Source organism: Erinaceus europaeus, chromosome 2 (genome assembly GCF_950295315.1).
Source record: "Erinaceus europaeus chromosome 2, mEriEur2.1, whole genome shotgun sequence".
Classification (NCBI taxonomy): Eukaryota; Metazoa; Chordata; class Mammalia; order Eulipotyphla; family Erinaceidae; genus Erinaceus; species Erinaceus europaeus.
Window position 1 is genome coordinate 41,491,535 of NC_080163.1, and position 17,276 is coordinate 41,508,810.

At 39.2% G+C, this 17,276-nt stretch overlaps 1 protein-coding gene across 1 annotated transcript in view; it reads right to left on the reverse strand.

Moving 5' to 3' along the window:
- The window catches only part of SPOCK1 (SPARC (osteonectin), cwcv and kazal like domains proteoglycan 1), a 657,613-nt gene that overhangs the window by 353,415 nt on the left and 286,922 nt on the right, over positions 1-17,276 (reverse strand). The gene's annotated exons all lie outside the window — the stretch shown is intronic.

The following is a 17,276-nucleotide window of genomic DNA, read 5'->3' on the forward strand; positions in this document are numbered from 1 at the left end:
GGGACTCAGTTCAATCTTTATTGAGCGGGAATGCAGTGTGATCTCGCTATCTCTAATCACAATCCTGTCCTCATATATCTCCTGAGGCGGAAGTGTCAGGAAGAGGAAGTACATAGGATAGGGAGAAGGAAAATGCTCTAACCAGTGGGGATTAAACCAGTGCAGACAAAACAATGATTATGTAAATAGACCACAGAGCAAGCAATGCAACAGAAGGGGTCTTAGAAGCAGAATTTAGAAGCAGACCAACAATTCTGAAAGCAAAGGAAATAAAAAGGAAAATAGCATTCTTTTTTAGAGTAATTTTATAGAATAATAACAGAAACTATATCCACCTTGGCTCCCTCTTGAGCTCCTCTTCCCTTTTCCACAATATCGAGCACCTGAGAGAAGCACACTAAGGTCTTCAAATACCACATAATGGGGAGCAATTTTAAATCCCTCAAGATTATAAGGGAACTCTTTTGAATGTCAAAGGTGGACTTGTGTTTCTTATTTTAAATACAGCACCAGAACATTTCCATTCCTTTATTATTTTCCATCTCATCTGCCTAAGACCAAATACATTACCATGGAGTTGATGACCCTAAATTAAAAAAAAAAAGTAATCATAAGCCTAGTAACAAAATGTAGAATTACACCTTCATAGGTGGTCATCAACCAGAACAAACTGGTTTAAAGACAGATAATAGGAGGCATATTCATGGAGAAAACTCCCAAACTATCCTGCCTCAGAAATGGCTTTGTCCAAATCTGCTGTGACATTTTTTCAGAAATTCTGCAGGAAAATGCCATCATATGAGAGGCTGATGGTGCCACTGATTCAATTTTCTGCTTGCCTAAGTATCAGCTGAATCCCATATTATGAATGAGTATGCCAGGGACTCAGGTATGGGACCTGCTATTCTAATCACTGCAGTCACTACAGCTAATGACTCTGTAATGACTCAAAACAGATAAAATTCTGGACTCCCCTTATCCTCCACACTGTTCTCAAGGCTAATGTTGACAGTACTGGCAGAAGAGTCACCATCTATGGACAATGAACAGGGATTAAAGGATTATCTAACCAGATAAAGGCAATGAGGATGAAACTATCCCTAATAAAATGGCATGAGTGCTCTTTTCAGACAGTGGCAGCAATCTCAGTAAATATTCCAGAAAAGGGTGTTGCTGCTTATGTTATTACTGATGAAAGCTACAACTCTAATAAAAATTCAGTGGGTATAAAAAGTGTCAGAGATGGTTTCGCTTCATGTGTAATAAGGTAAGATCCATAAAAATAACATGTTGGCTATAAAGTCACTATACCACATTCCATACAGGTACAAAGAAACAGAAATTGTGGGCCTTAAAGAGACACAAGAAGTCATAGAAAATACCACATGCCCTGAAATTTAACATGCACATGATGCAGATTTAGCCTGGATTATGGGCAAGTACACTGGCAAACACACTATCCTTAGGGTAAATCAGAGCCTGCCACTTCCACTGTAGATTTCCAAAATGAAGGACTCCAGAAAGCAAAACACTAAACTGAAGTTGAAAAGAAAAAAAGAAAAAAAAATCAGCTATTCTCAAGGAAATAGTATACATCAGAGCTGATTTCTAAATGCCTTCCCAAAGCCATGATACCTAAATGGGAAAAAAATGAATAACTTCTGGGGCCTGGGCAGTGGCACACCTGATTGAACTCACACATTACCAAGTACAAGGAAGGTTCATGAGTGGATGAATGGTAATGTGTTGGCTGCAGATGTCTCTCTCTCTCTCTTAGTATTTTTTCATTATTTTTATTTTATTTGTTGGATATAGACAGCCAGAATTTTAGAGGGAAGAGAGTGATAGAAAATGAAAGAGAGAGAGATGGACAGAGACAGAGACAGAGAGACACCTGCAACACTGCTTCACCACTTGCAAAGCTTTCCCCCTGCAGGTGGGGACCGGGGACTTGAACCTCAGTCCTTGCTCATTGTAACATGTGCACTCAACCAGGTACATCATCACCTGGTCCCCTCTTTCCTTCTCTATCTCCCGGTTCCCTCTCAATTTCTCTCTGTCTCTATCCAATAAATAATACATAGATAAGATTAATAATTAATAATAATAATAACTTCTAAAAGATGAGCTAAAGAATGAAACCAGCAGTTATTAGTTGCTTTTTTTGTTGTTTGTTTGTTATGGTTTGGGTTTTTTGTCTGTTTTTAAAATTCTCAGTTCTGACTTATAGTGGTGCTGGGGAATGCACCTAGAACCATTGTTGCCTTGGGCATCAAAGGCTTTTTGCATAACCATTATACTATCTCCCCAGCCCCAAAATAAGTTTAAAATCAGGAGACAGTTAAGTCTGTGGGTCTTAATGTCAGTGTCTTGGCAGAGAATGGAGCCCACCTGATCTGGAGTCCCAAGATTTGGCTCTACTGTTGATGGGGGCAATAGGGACCTGAAGGAAGAAATCAGGCTGCTGGATCTACATTCATGGCTGCAGGTGACTCCTGGTGCCAGGACTAGAACAGGCCTGTCCATACCATGCACTCTGCTACGTCACCACCTGTCACTCTGGCCTGGAGCCTCCCACCTGCCACAAAAGATCAAACATTTATCGGGTGGGGAAGTCCGATTCCTTCAAACACAAAGCTGTATTAAATTATTTTTAAACACAATTTTTATGATTTCCCAGTGTTTATGTTTAAGTTTACCTGCACCCAATGCAAGAAAATAACTAATAAAATTAAGTAATATACAATAATCCCTTATAGATTTAAATATTAGAAATCACTCTCTACCTCCCCTCCATAAAATAAGTTGAAGAGATAACAGTAAACATAACTTGACCCACTACAACTAGAAAATTTAAAAAATTATTGACATTAAGTTGCTAGGTGAAAACTAACATGATTAATTGTAAATCTATCAAGTTTCATTAGGATTCTCCTTAACACTAGTGTTAAAAAGAAATCAACAATCTTTTCAACTTAATAGTCAATCTGAAAAGTAATTTTAGAAAAATAATTGGTTTCAGAAATGGAAAAAAAAATACATGGACGTAAGTAGATCTTTCTATTAGTTTCTGGTGTTTTACAATGCCATTCCCAGGATTCATGTAGCATTTATAAGAAATAATTATGCTTCCAATGATTCTTTTAACAATTGTTGGTTCATATCAATAGTTAAGGACATATACAAAGGAGAGGATTAATTACACATTCATTATTGCTCTTTCAAAATGAAAACAGTCCAACCATCAAGAAATGCAGTGGCAGGAATGACCTCAGGGACCTGTACTTATATGACCTGAGCATTCACTGTCTGAAACATGAATTTCCCCTCACATGCACACTAACAAAAATGTCTTCTAAGACACAACCACCACATTCTGTGAATTTAAAATGTCTGGAGAGGAAAGGTTTAGGAAAAGTAAAGCACTTCTCCATAAATTAGCAAACTCAATCAGAAAGACAAATATCTGAGTTATTGGAATCCCTGAGGAAAAAGAGAGAGAAAGAGAAAGGAGCAGAGAGCATATTCAAAGAAAGTTTAACAGAAAAAATTCCATACCTGAGCAATGTTCAAAATCCAATAGAAATCTAAGAAGGTGAACACACACATAAGTTTTTGAATACAAAATGACACACACTAAAACACTAGCACCTATTCTCCTCAAACAATTCCAGAAAATTGTAGAAAGGCAAACACTATCAAATACATCCTATAAGGTGAACATCACTTATAACCCAAAATAGGGAAGAACTACCATAAAAGAAAACTGTAGACCTATATCCCTTATGAACATTGATGCAGGGGAGTGGGGTGGTGGCACACTGGGTTAAACACACCTAGTAAAAAGCATAAGAATACATTCAAGGATCCCAGTTCAAGCCCTGAGAAAGGTACCCACAGAGGGGTTGTTTCAAAATAGGTGAAGCAGGTCTGCGGGTGTCTATCTTTCTTTCCCTCTCTCTATCTTCCCCTCACCTCTCAATTTCTCTTTGTCCTATCTCCAGAAGCAGTGGGTTCATAGTGCCGGCACTTAGTCCCAGTAATAACCCTGGAGGCAAAAAATAAATAAATAAATAACAAAATTTAAAAAAAAACATTGATGCAAAGATCCAGAGAAGATCTTGTTATTCCAATCCAACAGCACATTAAGGGAATAACTTACCAAGAGCTGGTAGGATTCACCTCTGGGAAACAGGGGTAGTTCAACATTCACAAAGCTATCAATGTAATTCATCAAATCAACAACAACAAAAAAGAGATAAAGTTACATGGTCATATCAATTGATGCCAAAAAGGCATTCAACAAGATCCAATACTAATTTATGATAAATACCCTCCAGAAAGTTGGAATAGAAGGTCCATTCCTCAACATAATAAAGGCCATTTATGATAAACCCACAGTTAAAATCATTCTCAGTGGGAAAAAGCTGAGATCTTTCCCACTAAAATTAGGAATCAGACAAGGATGTTCACTATCTCCATTATATTCAGCATAGTTCTCGAGGTTCTTTCCACTGCAATCAGACAAGAAAGAGATATCAAAGGCATACAGACTGAAAAAGAAGAAATCATACTATAACTATTTGTTGATAGCATGATATTATACCTAAAGAATCCCGAAGACCCCACCAGAAAACTACTATAAATAATTAATAAATTTAATAGAGTAGCAAGATATAAAATCAATACACATTAATCTGTGGCATTTCTGTATGCAAACAAGGAATGGGAAATAAAAGACTCAATTCCATTTACAATTGAACTTAAAAAGATAAAATACCTTGGGGTGAATCTCACAAATGAGGTAAGGGAGCTTTACAATGTAAACTATAGGACACTGCTAAAAGACATAATGGCACACAGAAGTGGAAGCACATTTCATGTTCATGGACTGGAATTATAAACATTATTAAAATGTCCATTCTATCAAAAGCAATCTACAATTTCAATGCAATCCCTATCAAAATTACAATGGCATTTTTCAAGCAGATTGAACTTGTCTAAAATTAGTATGAAACAACAAAAAGCCATGAATTTCCAAAGTACTTCTGAGCAAAAAGGAAAAATATGGAGGTACCATATTTTGTAATACTTTATATTACAAAGCAATAGTAATCAAAATAGTGTGGTACTGGAATAAAAATGGACACTCGGATCAATGGAACAGAATCAAAAGCCCAGAAATGAATTATTCCACATATACACAACTACCTAATGTATGATAAAAGGTCCAAAACCATTCAGTGGAGTTAAAAAAATATCTCTTCACCCGGCTCCCCACCTGCAGGGGAGTCACTTCACAGGCGGTGAAGCAGGTCTGCAGGTGTCTGTCTTTCTCTCCTCCTCTCTGTCTTCCCCTCCTCTCTCCATTTCTCTCTGTCCTATCCAACAACGATGACAACAACAATAATAATAACTACAACAATAAAACAACAAGGGCAACAAAAGGGAATAAGTAAAATAAAAAATAAAAAATAAAAAAAAGATCTCTTCAACAGATGGTGCCGGGAAAATTGGACAGCCACATGCAGAAAAGTGAAACTAGACCACCACCTAACACCACACATCAAGGTCAACTCAAAATTAATTAAAGATCTAGATATTAGACCAGAAACTATTTTTTCTTTTTTTAATTTTTTAAATTTATTTTCCCTTTTGTTGCCCTTGTTGTTGTAGTTATTACTGTTGTTTTTTATGTCAACATTGTTGGATAGGACAGAGAGAAATGGAGAGAGGAGAGGAAGACAGAGAGGGGGAGAGAAAGATAGACACCTGTAGACCTGCTTCACTGCCTGTGAAGCTACTCCATGGCAGGTGGGGAGCCAGGGGCTCAAACCTTGGTCCTTACAGTTCCTTGCACTTCGCAGCATGTGGGCTTCACCCACTGCCCTACTGCCTGACTCCCGAAAAATCTAAAATTTATAGAAGAAAGTGCTGGTGGAGTTTTTCAGGACTTTCACATCAAAGATGTATTTGGAGACTCAACCCCTTGGGAATGGAAAATGAAAATAAGAGTAAAGAAATAGGGTTACATGAAACTAAAAAGCTTCTACACATAAAAAAGCAAGCCTAAAAAGGACAACCAGACAACCCAGTAAATGGGAGAAGACAGTTCACACATCAGACTAATATCAAACATATATATAAAATTGGTATAAATCTACAAAAGAAGCAAAAATAACCCAATAAAAAAGTGGGATAAGGAGTCGGGCGTAGCGCAGCAGGTTAGGCGCACGTGGCACAAAGTGCAAGGACGAGACTAAGGATCCAGGGTGAGCCCCAGCTCCACATCTGCTGGGGAGTCACTTCACAGGCTGTGAAGCAGGTCTGCAGGTGTTTTTCTCTCTCCCTCTCTGTAGGATAGGAGGGGTACAACTCCACACAATTCCCACCACCCGATCTCCATATCCCATCCCCTCCCTGACAGCTTTCCCATTCTCTATCGCTCTGGGAGTATGGATCCAGGGTCATTGTGGGTTACAGAAGGTGGAAGGTCTGGCTTCTATAATTACTTCCCCACTGGACATGGGCGTTGACTGGTCGGGGTTAATTATTCTTAGTAGCTGCATAATATTCCATTTTGTATATATACCACAGCTTTCTCAGCCATTCCTCTGTTTTGGGGCACCTGTGTTGCTTCCAGATTTTAGATATTACAAATTGTGGTGCTATGAACATAGGTGTACACATTTCTTTTTGGTTGGGTATTATGGAGTCCTTGGGGTATATCCTCAAGAGAGGAATTGCTGGGTCATATGGAAGGTCCATGTCTAGACTTCTGAGAGATCTCCAGACTGCTCTCCACATGGGCTGAACCAATATATATTCCCACCAGCAATGCAGAAGGGTTCCTCTGTCCCCACAGCCTCTCTAGCATTTGTTGCTGCTGTCCTTTTTGATGTATGCCATTTTCACAGGGGTTAGGTGGTATCTCAATGTTGTCTTTCTTTGCATTTCTCTGACATTCAGCGACCTGGAGCAATTTTTCATGTTTGTTAGCCTTTTGGATCTCTTCTGTAGTAAATGTTCTATTCATATCCGCTGCCCATTTTTGGATGGGGTCATTTGCTTTTCTGTTGCTAAATTTGCTGAGCTCTTTGTATATTTTGGTGACTAGTCTCTTGTCTGATGTCTGGCATGTGAAGATCTTCTCCCATTCTGTGAGTAGTCTCTTTGTGTGATAGTTTCTTTGGCTGTGTAGAAGCTTTACAATTTGATGTAGTCCCATTAATCTGTTTCTGCTTTAGTCTTCCTTGCAATTGGGTTTGTTTCATCAAAGATGTCCTTGAGGTTTAGGTATGAAAGTGTTACTCCAATGTTTTCCTCTAAGTATTTGATAGTTTGTGGTCTAACAGATAATAACTTAGATTCATCTTCATATCAGATTTCAGGCTCAGAGAAAAAAAAACTAGTATATCCACATGTCCTTTGAAATATAACTAAAATATGCCTACTAGCTATCTACAAAATGGAGGATCCCCCAACACTTTATCTGCACTATTCAGCCTTTATGTCCATGATTTTTCAACAATTTATTTGGCTTTGTATGTTAACTCTATTTTTAACCACCAGGTTCTAGATGCTAGCATGATGCCAACCAGATTTCCCTGGACAGAGGATCCCACCAATGTGTCCTGGAGCTCAGCTTCCCCAGAGCCCCACCCTACTAGAGAAAGAGAGAGGCAGGCTGGGAGTATGGACTGACCAGTCAACACCCATGTTCAGTGGGGAAGCAATTACAGAAGCCAGACCTTCCACCTTCTGCATCCCACAATGACCTTGGGTCCATATTCCCAGAGGAATAAAGAATAGTAAAGTTTTCAGGGGAGGGAATGGGATACAGAGATCTGATGGTGGGAATTGTGTGGAGTTGTACCCCTCTTATCCTATGGTTTTGTTAATGTCTCCTTTTTAAAATAAATTTAAAAATAATAAAAATTTAAAAAGGAAATAAAAAAAAAAGTCTTCCAAGGATCTTTTCGTGCCTGAGACATTTAGTGGGCAAAGTGTAGAAACCACTGATTCTGATGGCTATATTTGGATCCCCATAGTGTTTACAAGTATATTATAAACACTAAGACCAGTGGCAAAAATCTGACTTTTTATTTAAAATTTTATTATTTTCATTATTATTGTTATTAATTTTCCAGAGCACTGTCCCCCTCTGGTTTAGGATGGTGCTACATTATTGACCCTGGGGCTTTTGGTGCCTCAGGAATGAAAATCTTTTGCATAATGATTATGCAAAAATCTTTAGCCTATAATTAACTTCTTTTGAACTAACATTGTCAGGATTTTCTTTCATCAGCAATCAAACATGCATAGCTATTAATATCTAGTCCAGGGAACTTTTCATTTATTTACTTTTCACACAGCCAGGAAGTCATCCATATGGAATTTTATCACTCCTGATCAATACTTTTCTTTCCATCAAAAAGAAAGAAAAAAAAGGCCACCAAGGATAGTGAAGTTGTATAGGCACTTTGTCCATAGTGATTAGCATAGTGGTTAATAATAAATAAATAAATAAATAAATAAAGTGAAATCTGGTCAATATATTAATCCTCTCTATTTATTTAATCACTGGACAACCATGGCAAACTTGCTAATTACTCTGAGTCTATGTTTTATCATATACAACTAGGCCACTACTAACTATGCACAATGATAGATAATGTAAGCATTATTGACAGTGTGAACTGGCAGGTAAACTTCTTGGTGTATATTACTATAGTCTTATATCAGGCTTTAATTGACTTCCCTATAAATTAGACCTGTTGAAAGTAGCTCTACCTGCTAGAATATAAATAATGGACACTATGCCACAATCACCAGTCAGATTTGTGTTTTTCTTAACTTAATCATCCTCAGTTCTCACTCCTCCATGTCTTTCAGACCCTCCACCACCACCTCCATATCTCATACCTTCTCTTTATTATTCTAGCTATATTATCCACCTTCTTTGGATGTTCTAAATCCAATGTCCTTGTTGTGCCCTGGGTAAGGACAGCATGACTGGAAGTGATCTTGACCATGAGTGACCATACTCACAACGCTGAACCTCATGCTACCAGATACATTCTCCCTGAAATTGATCTAAGCAGACAAGTCCCACCTCCAGCCAGGGAAGGTGGAGCAGTGGGAGTAGTAATATAAGAAAATGAACCAAGGAGTTGCAGAGTGGGTTTCCAGTAGTCATATTCAGTACCATTTATGGAGCTCCTACTTCATACATTAGCTGGAGGGGTTCTTGGATCACCCAGTTTAGAAGCCCTTCAGCCCCCATCTTAGATGTCTGGGGTAAAGCCTAGGATCTGCATGTAAGCAGTGCTCAAGGGATCTGTATTGAGAGAACACTATTCTAAACATTGTGTGACCTATGAAATTGGACTTCACTCAACAAACAACATGCAGAACTAGCTGGAGGATGAATGTCGGCATTCACTCTGGGTGACACCAGCAGGAAGGCAACTGACCAGCTCTCTCTTGCTCGCTCAAGGGACGAAATGAAGTAGAGACACCGAGGAGAAATGATGTGCCCTCAAATCTCATTTATTAGCAAGTGGACATGAGTTTAAATAGAAAACCAAACAAAGGACATTTTTAGGTCTTTCTATTTGTTTGCTGCATATACTGACTCACTGCAGGTTATTGTGCACTTTTGCTTTCAGGTATATATTTTGTCCTAATTTATAGATACATGTGAACACATGCCCTACTATCTCATGGGACCTGGTCTATACCTAGGTTTTGGGACTAGAAAAAAAAACTACTATAGTCATGGGCTCTTTGGAATATAACTAAATTAGGACCACTATCTATAAAATGGAGGCCCCCCCCAACTCTTCATATAAACTATTCCAGCTTTTAGGTTCATGATTAGTCAACAATTTGTTTGACTCTATATGTTAACTCTTTTTTCAGCAACCAAGTTCCAGATGCTAACATGATGCCAAGAGAACTTCCCTGGACACAGGACCCCACCAATATGCCCTGGAGCTCTGCCTCCCCAGAACTCCACCCCACTAGGTAAAGAGAGAGACAGGCTGGGAGTATGAATTGACCACCCAACGCCCATGTTCAGCGAGGAAGCAATTACAGAAGCCAGACCTTCCACCTTCTACACCCCATAATGACCCTGGGCCCATACTCCCAGAGGGTTAAAGAATAGGAAAGCTATCAGGGGAGGGGATAGGATATGGAGTTCTGGTGGTGAGAATTGTGTGGATTTGTACTCCTCTTATTGTATGGTTTTTGTCAGTGTTTCATTTTTATAAATACAAATTTTTTCAAAGTCCAAAACAAAAAAAATTTTTAAAAGATGAAAGAAGAACAAAATTTTTATAGTCAGTAACCTAAAAGTAAGAATACAGCAGATAAAAGTTGTGTTCTTCATGTTGGAAGAAGCTAGGATGTCTATTTTAGCTATATTCCAAGCCCATGACTTTACTAATTTTACCTGAACCCAACAGCTTACATGCAGGTGGGCTAAAAATATTGTCTGAGAAGATGAGAAGATGGTATCAGTGTTCAGAATAGAATTAGAAAGCTAGATCAGGGTAGAGAGTAGCTCCCAAACATGGGAAGTGTATATAAATACCATTAATACATATACTATAGTACCCATGGATCTGACCTAGGGCCCGTGTCTATTCATATTTAGCACTGGAGCTTGTGTAACCTCTGCATCCCTGTAGGTCTGAGCTCACATTCCATGGCTATAGTTAGCAACATTCTAGGCTGCACTCATTTCAGGACCAGTCTACCTTGAATAGCAGAATATGTTGACCTAGCTTCCCTTTGGAAAGTGGGGCAATTTCTACCACTGTTATTCTACTTTCAGGGCAAGCTCCTGGAGTGGCCCACAATAGCATTTATGGTGTTTTGTCTGATGAATTTCTCTGTTCCAGACTCTTGGAAACAGAGTTGGCAGTCAGCTGAGGTATAGAACAAACACCTCATCACAGACACCTGCAAGCGACAACCCGGCTTTGACCTAGCACATTATGACTGGGCCCTCCTCAATCGCTATCGAACAGGCCATGGCCAGTGCGTCGCTATGTTCCATCGCTGGGGAGCCAGAGACTACCCGAACTGCCCCTGCGGCTACAGACAGACTATGACCCACATAGTCAATGACTGCCACCTCTCCAGATTCAAAGGTCTCGAAACTTTACATCAGGCTCAACCTGACGCTGTTGACTGACTACGGAAGAAGGGCAAACACTAGAAGAAGAAAGATGAACAGTGATGGTGTAAAGTGGTATCTGTTAGGTCTCTAGGATCATTATATCTATGTGGGAATCCCAGGATTCCCTGACTAGAGCCCCAGATGATGGGGTTAAGGCCAATTTCTAATGATATTACAAAGTAAAAAAAAAAAAAAAAGAAAAAATTCCCGTGTCTCTCCCAGTCCTTTCCTCAGAAATGTTTACAGGTTCATGTTGATCCATATATTTTGTATGCAAATACAAGCATCTAGCATGATATATACATACATAAACACTTTGTTTTACATAAATAGACTCATATCAGGATATACTGGTCTGTATATTTATATTTATATTTATATTTATATTTATATTTATATTTATATTTATATTTATATTTATATTTATATTTATATTTATATTTATATTTATATTTATATTTATATTTATATTTATATTTATATTTATATTTATATTTATATTTATATTTACATTGTGTCTCTTTTTCCAGATGACTATGAATGAATTTCTGGAACCCTTCCCTTGCTGAATATACTCAGAAGAGAGAATGCTCATTGAGTACTCTACCCTCAAGATTTGAACCCAGTCTCTCCTTTGTAAGATGAAAACAACACTCATATCCTATACAGTTGCCAGTATTAACAAGGATCACACACACACTTTGTGTTACACTGAAAGAATCTACGTACAGTTGATGTTTAGACATCATGAGGGTTGGCACCAACCTTTGTACCATCAAAATTCTACATAATTTTTCCTTCCCCAAAGTAATGAGCTGCTGCTGACCAGAAGTATTATTGATAACATAGTCTATCAATATGTATTTTTATGTCATATATACACATATACACTTATTTCCTTTTGCCACAGGATAATTGCACATATAATTTTTAGATGGCATGTTGTTATTATTGGCATGGTGTAGTATTATTTTCCAACTACTATTAACTCAGGACATACTTTGTGTCCAGTTCTACAGTGGACCCTGGACATATGAAAACTACTAAGTCAGAAACAATGTCAATGGAACATGTCTCTTTCCCCCAACTAGTGCTCAATTCCTTCAACACTAACCCAGTCATCTGGTCACCCAGTCTCAGATGTGAGGTGTATACTTTCCAGCAATGTGACTCTTTCCTCGGGTCAATTGACCCAGCACAGAATCCTTAGGCTTTGCAGAAACCATACTTGTACTGACCCATAACCTAGCACTTGGCAAATATCACCCACCACTTCTGGGGTTATTCTTGAGAGCCAAGCAGAATAGTCCTCAGTACCTTCTCAAACAGCAACTCAACAAACACTCATATATTAGATGCAAAGGACTTCAGTATGGGCCCTGGATCAGGGGGATGGTGGTAAATAGTTAATTTTATTCCCAGACTATTTTCAAGAATGAGGGCTACTCTCTACCCTAATCCAACCCTCTAGCCCTTTTCTCTACTCTGACACCAATTTTTCAGACCATATTTCTATCCAACTTCATGGTAGCTATCAAATTCAAGAAAAAACTACCATAGTTTTGTGCCCCAAGAAACATGCCTAAAATGGATTTATGGCTTTTTTAATATATTAAACAAAGGCATTTAGCTTTCTAAAATCCCTAATCTCATCTGCTATGTTCCTACTCTTTGGTTCCTAGTCATAACCATTTTGTCTCACTTTATGTCCTGCCACCTTCTAGACACTAAGTCGCAGATGATACCACGATTCTACCCTGACTTCTCTGCACAGATGACCTCACTAGTATGTCCTGGAACCTCACCTCTCCAGAGCCCTACCCCACTGGGGAAAGATAGAAACAAGCTGGTTGTATGGATCTACCTGCCAATGACCATGTCCAGTGGTGAAACAATTACAGAAGCCAGAGCTCCTACCTTCATCACCCCAAAAATAAATTTGATCCATACTTCCAATGGGGAAGATGTGGTAGGAAAAGAAGATAAGAGAGCTCGGAACTCCAGCTCCATCAGGTCCCAGAGAGACAGGATAAAAAGGAGAGAGATCTTTGGATGTAGTAAATAGGGTTGTGCATGTCTTGGAGGAGAAGAGGGGATTGGACTTGGAAGAAAAAGGCGGCGGTTATGTACAAGTGTAGACAGATAGTTGTAGAGATGACAGCCCATGTCTGCAACCTTGGGACAACTGCAGTGGATTGCAAAGGAGGGACCTGGGATTCAGAACTGTGATGGTGGTGGGGAAAGTGTGGAATTAATTTTGTGAATCAATATTTAAACACTAATGAAAATAAAAATAAAAAAACAAAGAACTTCAATACTCCAGGCCCTGTGTTGACTTACTTGGTGACTTGTCTACCCCTTCAGTGGATTGTCTCTCTAATCATACTTACAAACAAACAAACAAACAAAAATAGAGGACTTGGAACCATTTCTGAATGTAGAAACCTGTGCCTACCTATGAAAGTAGAATGATGAGAGTTCATCTCTAATCTGACAGTATAATTTTGTCATCACAAACTGGGAATTTCTCCTCCTGCCTAATCACCCATAGAAAGATTAGCTAAAGATTGACCTTGCTGAAAGCAAGAATTATAATTGTTAACAGATGCCTGCCAACACTTATATGGCTCACACCCAAAAAATTCAATTTTTTTTCCTGAGGATATATATTTTTATCTTTACAAATCACTCAGTTTAGCGGATTGCTGAGAGGAAACATGGCTTATAGTAAGACAGTCTTTGAGTATCTTACTGAGCTTTCAATGAGTGCTTGTAACACTTGCTTGAAAATGTTCCAGAATGAGGCTCCTATTTCTAGATGCTGTGATACACATTCTTCTATGAGGAGGACCCTTCTTACAAAAAGAATGTGTGAACTGCACCCTCCCTCTTTCACCCTTCTAATGCTAGACAGAATTTCAGAACAAAAATTAATATGGACTGGGTAGTCTTTACATAAAATGTGAATTTTATCAAGCATATCAGCATCTGCATGCATTTGAGAAACAAGGCATAAATATATAGCATGTGTGCAATAAAAGTGATTTTGTGTAAACCCCAATTATAATTCTATGCTCCAATTACATTGGGCACCTTTGCTACCCCCTCGGTCCTGGGGCCTATAGGGAGAAGGTGGATGTGCATGATAACACATATTACTGAAGATTTGAATTGATATAATAAAGTCCTGGTATAGAAGGATATAACTAAGGTATCAGGAATCAAAAGCACAGGGTCTGCCCATCACTTGGCTAACAAGAGGAACTCCATTTGCTTCTAATAACTGCCAGCAGAGATCATCTGCACTCCTCCTTCCAGCAAGGAAAAGCCCAGAACTCTCTGTTCCCAGTGATAATCAGTTATGAGAAACAAAACAATCAGTGTATTCCCTGATGGAAACACAAGCCATCCACTCTTTTTCTTGTTGATTATTTGATCCTTGAGTCAAGTCAGCCCCTTAGAAGACAGTGTACTCTGCACTATCGGCTCCTCATTAAATTAACGTATAGAATTACACTTTGGCACTAAGTCATCAGTACATACTGAGAGACTTTGGAGGAAGCAATTGTAAAATATTTTTGTGAGTTTAATTAGCAGATGCTTTCAGGGCCTACCCGGACACTGCCTCCCTTTGGAGAACTCATTGCAGGATGGACCCATCTCTGAGCTCAGTACCAGGAAGACCTTGCATCTCTCCTGAACAGCTGCTTTATTTGCATCTTACCAGCACATAGGGTGTGTGTTCTCCTCCTTCCTTTGGTTTTTAGGAAGCCCTGGGGCCAACCCTGAAAGTGCACAGAAACACTGAGTTTGTGCTTTGAGTTCTAGCTTTGCTGCAGCTCAATTTAATTTACCTCTATTCTTTCCTTCTATCCAAATATTGTTATCTATTCATCAACCAATACTTACGTAATCCTGAAAGTTACCTTTGGGTAAATGATATATAGCTTTGAAAAAGACAGAAATGTCAAGCTGTCATTTGGCTATAGACTTAAGGACTGTTGAGTGATATTTGAAGCAGTTTCCTGCAGGGGAACTGAGCATCCGCTTCCTCCTCTTCCTTCTCCTCCTCCCTTCATGAGTCTGTAGTGAGTGTAGGAGGAAAACTCGAGTACATTTCTCTCCATGTGTTGATGTTAGAGAGAGGAATAGATAGGAGGGTTGAGGTGGTGTGTAACACACACACTGGGAAAATTCCGGGGCTAGTATGTCACAGTGACTCCACATGGTAATAGGCTCAGAACACATTTTTATCTAGCCTGGAATTTTTTCCATTGGCAGTGAGAGTGTGCCTCTCTTCCCTTCTCTAATCTTTTTTTTTTTTTATCTTAAAGAAGACTAGTGACCTTTTGCTACTATTTTCATCTATCTCTTATGGGTAGATCCTTAGAATCAACTTGAACCAAGCCAAAGGACACTGCCCAAACCTTTACTTGAGCAAGAAAACTCAGTGCTGAATAAACACACCTCAAATCCAAAAGGCTGGCATCTGCTTTCTAGGAATTGGTCTATGTATCTTATTTGGTGTGAGTGTGGGGAGCATAAGAACATGACTGAGTGCATTGTGAGGAAAGGGGTATGTTTCCCTCTTTTCAAAGTTAAAGTTATTTATCTAAGGATGGCACATATGGAAGCCCACACAGCAATAACCCAGAGCTCTTCCTGGGTCCCAGGCTTGGCACTGAGGCCCCTATTCTTATTACATGTGGATCTAGGCCTGTTGAAGTCTAAGTGCTTCCTGGGCAAAGATGGTGCTCCTTGGGCAGTCGGCTCCACAAGGCCTACTCTCCAGCCCAGGTCACCTGTTGCCCTAGGTCAAGAATTTGACAGCTTACACAATACATATATGAAAAACAAGGGGTAGCAGCAAGGCTTTCACTTTGTTTCTGGGGAAAAAATGTCACAAATGATCAAAAGACATATTTATTCTCTTATATTCTCCTTAAGTAAATTGTGGTCAACATTGAAGACATATATTACACACATACACACACACACATACACACATACACACACACACACACACATATGGAAACAACTCACAAGCTACTAGGTGATTGCCAGTACTCATCAATAAATTCATCTCTTTGCTCACACACTGACTGGCTGGAGTGAACGAACCTATCAAACACCTCCAATACTCTTCCAAATCTGAGAATACACAACGAGAAAATCCATCATTCTATATTTTTTCTTTTTCTTTTTTCATCAAATCATTGTGTTAGGGAAATCACAATTTACATTACAGTGTTGTCACATGGATACAATTCTCTCCCAAGATAAGTGTCTGCACAACACTCCCACCACCAATTTAAGTCTGCCTCCTATCTCCAACCCTCTTTCAACTTGGCCCTCCTCCCCACCAGCCTGTCCCTCAGAGTTATTGACTTTACTGCAACAGTAAAGTCACCTAGTCCAAGTTTTACCCTGTACCCTGTGTGTGTCCTCCATCTTTCCTTTTTGTTTAAGTATTTTTATTTATTTATTATTGGGTAGAGACAGAGAGAAATTGAGATGGGAGGGAGAGACAGAGAGATACCTGCATTTCTGTTACACCACTTGTGAAGCTTTCCCCCTGCAACTGGGGGCTGGGGGTTTGAACCAGGGTCCTGAACATGCAGTATAGTATGTGCTTAACCAGGTACACTACTGTCTGGCCCTATCCTCTTTTTACCAAATCTTCTTTATAATATAAGTTATAACTCCCACTTTACAGAGAAGGAAACTGAGGTTCAGAGGAGTTATGCATTTGCTTGGTACATTCAGCTAATAGCAGAAAGATCTGAGAACTGAGCCTAGTCTTTGAGATTGTAGGGCCTAGGGCCTGTCCCATAACCACTGTTTCTCAACATAGCTGGGGATTGGGCAGAAAGAATGAGCATCTATGGGCCTCTAGAAATGAAGGAATTCTACGTAATCCAATTGAAGACCTTAACAAAAGCAAGGCCTCCATCTCAGGTTTGCAAGCTCTGGGGAAGTAGGTGATCCTGCCAGTGTTTCCCTAAGCACTTGCCTCCCTATTGTGCCTGTTGTGACTAGGGTCCACTCTACCATCTCAAACATCATTAATGACAAATTTCAGAAT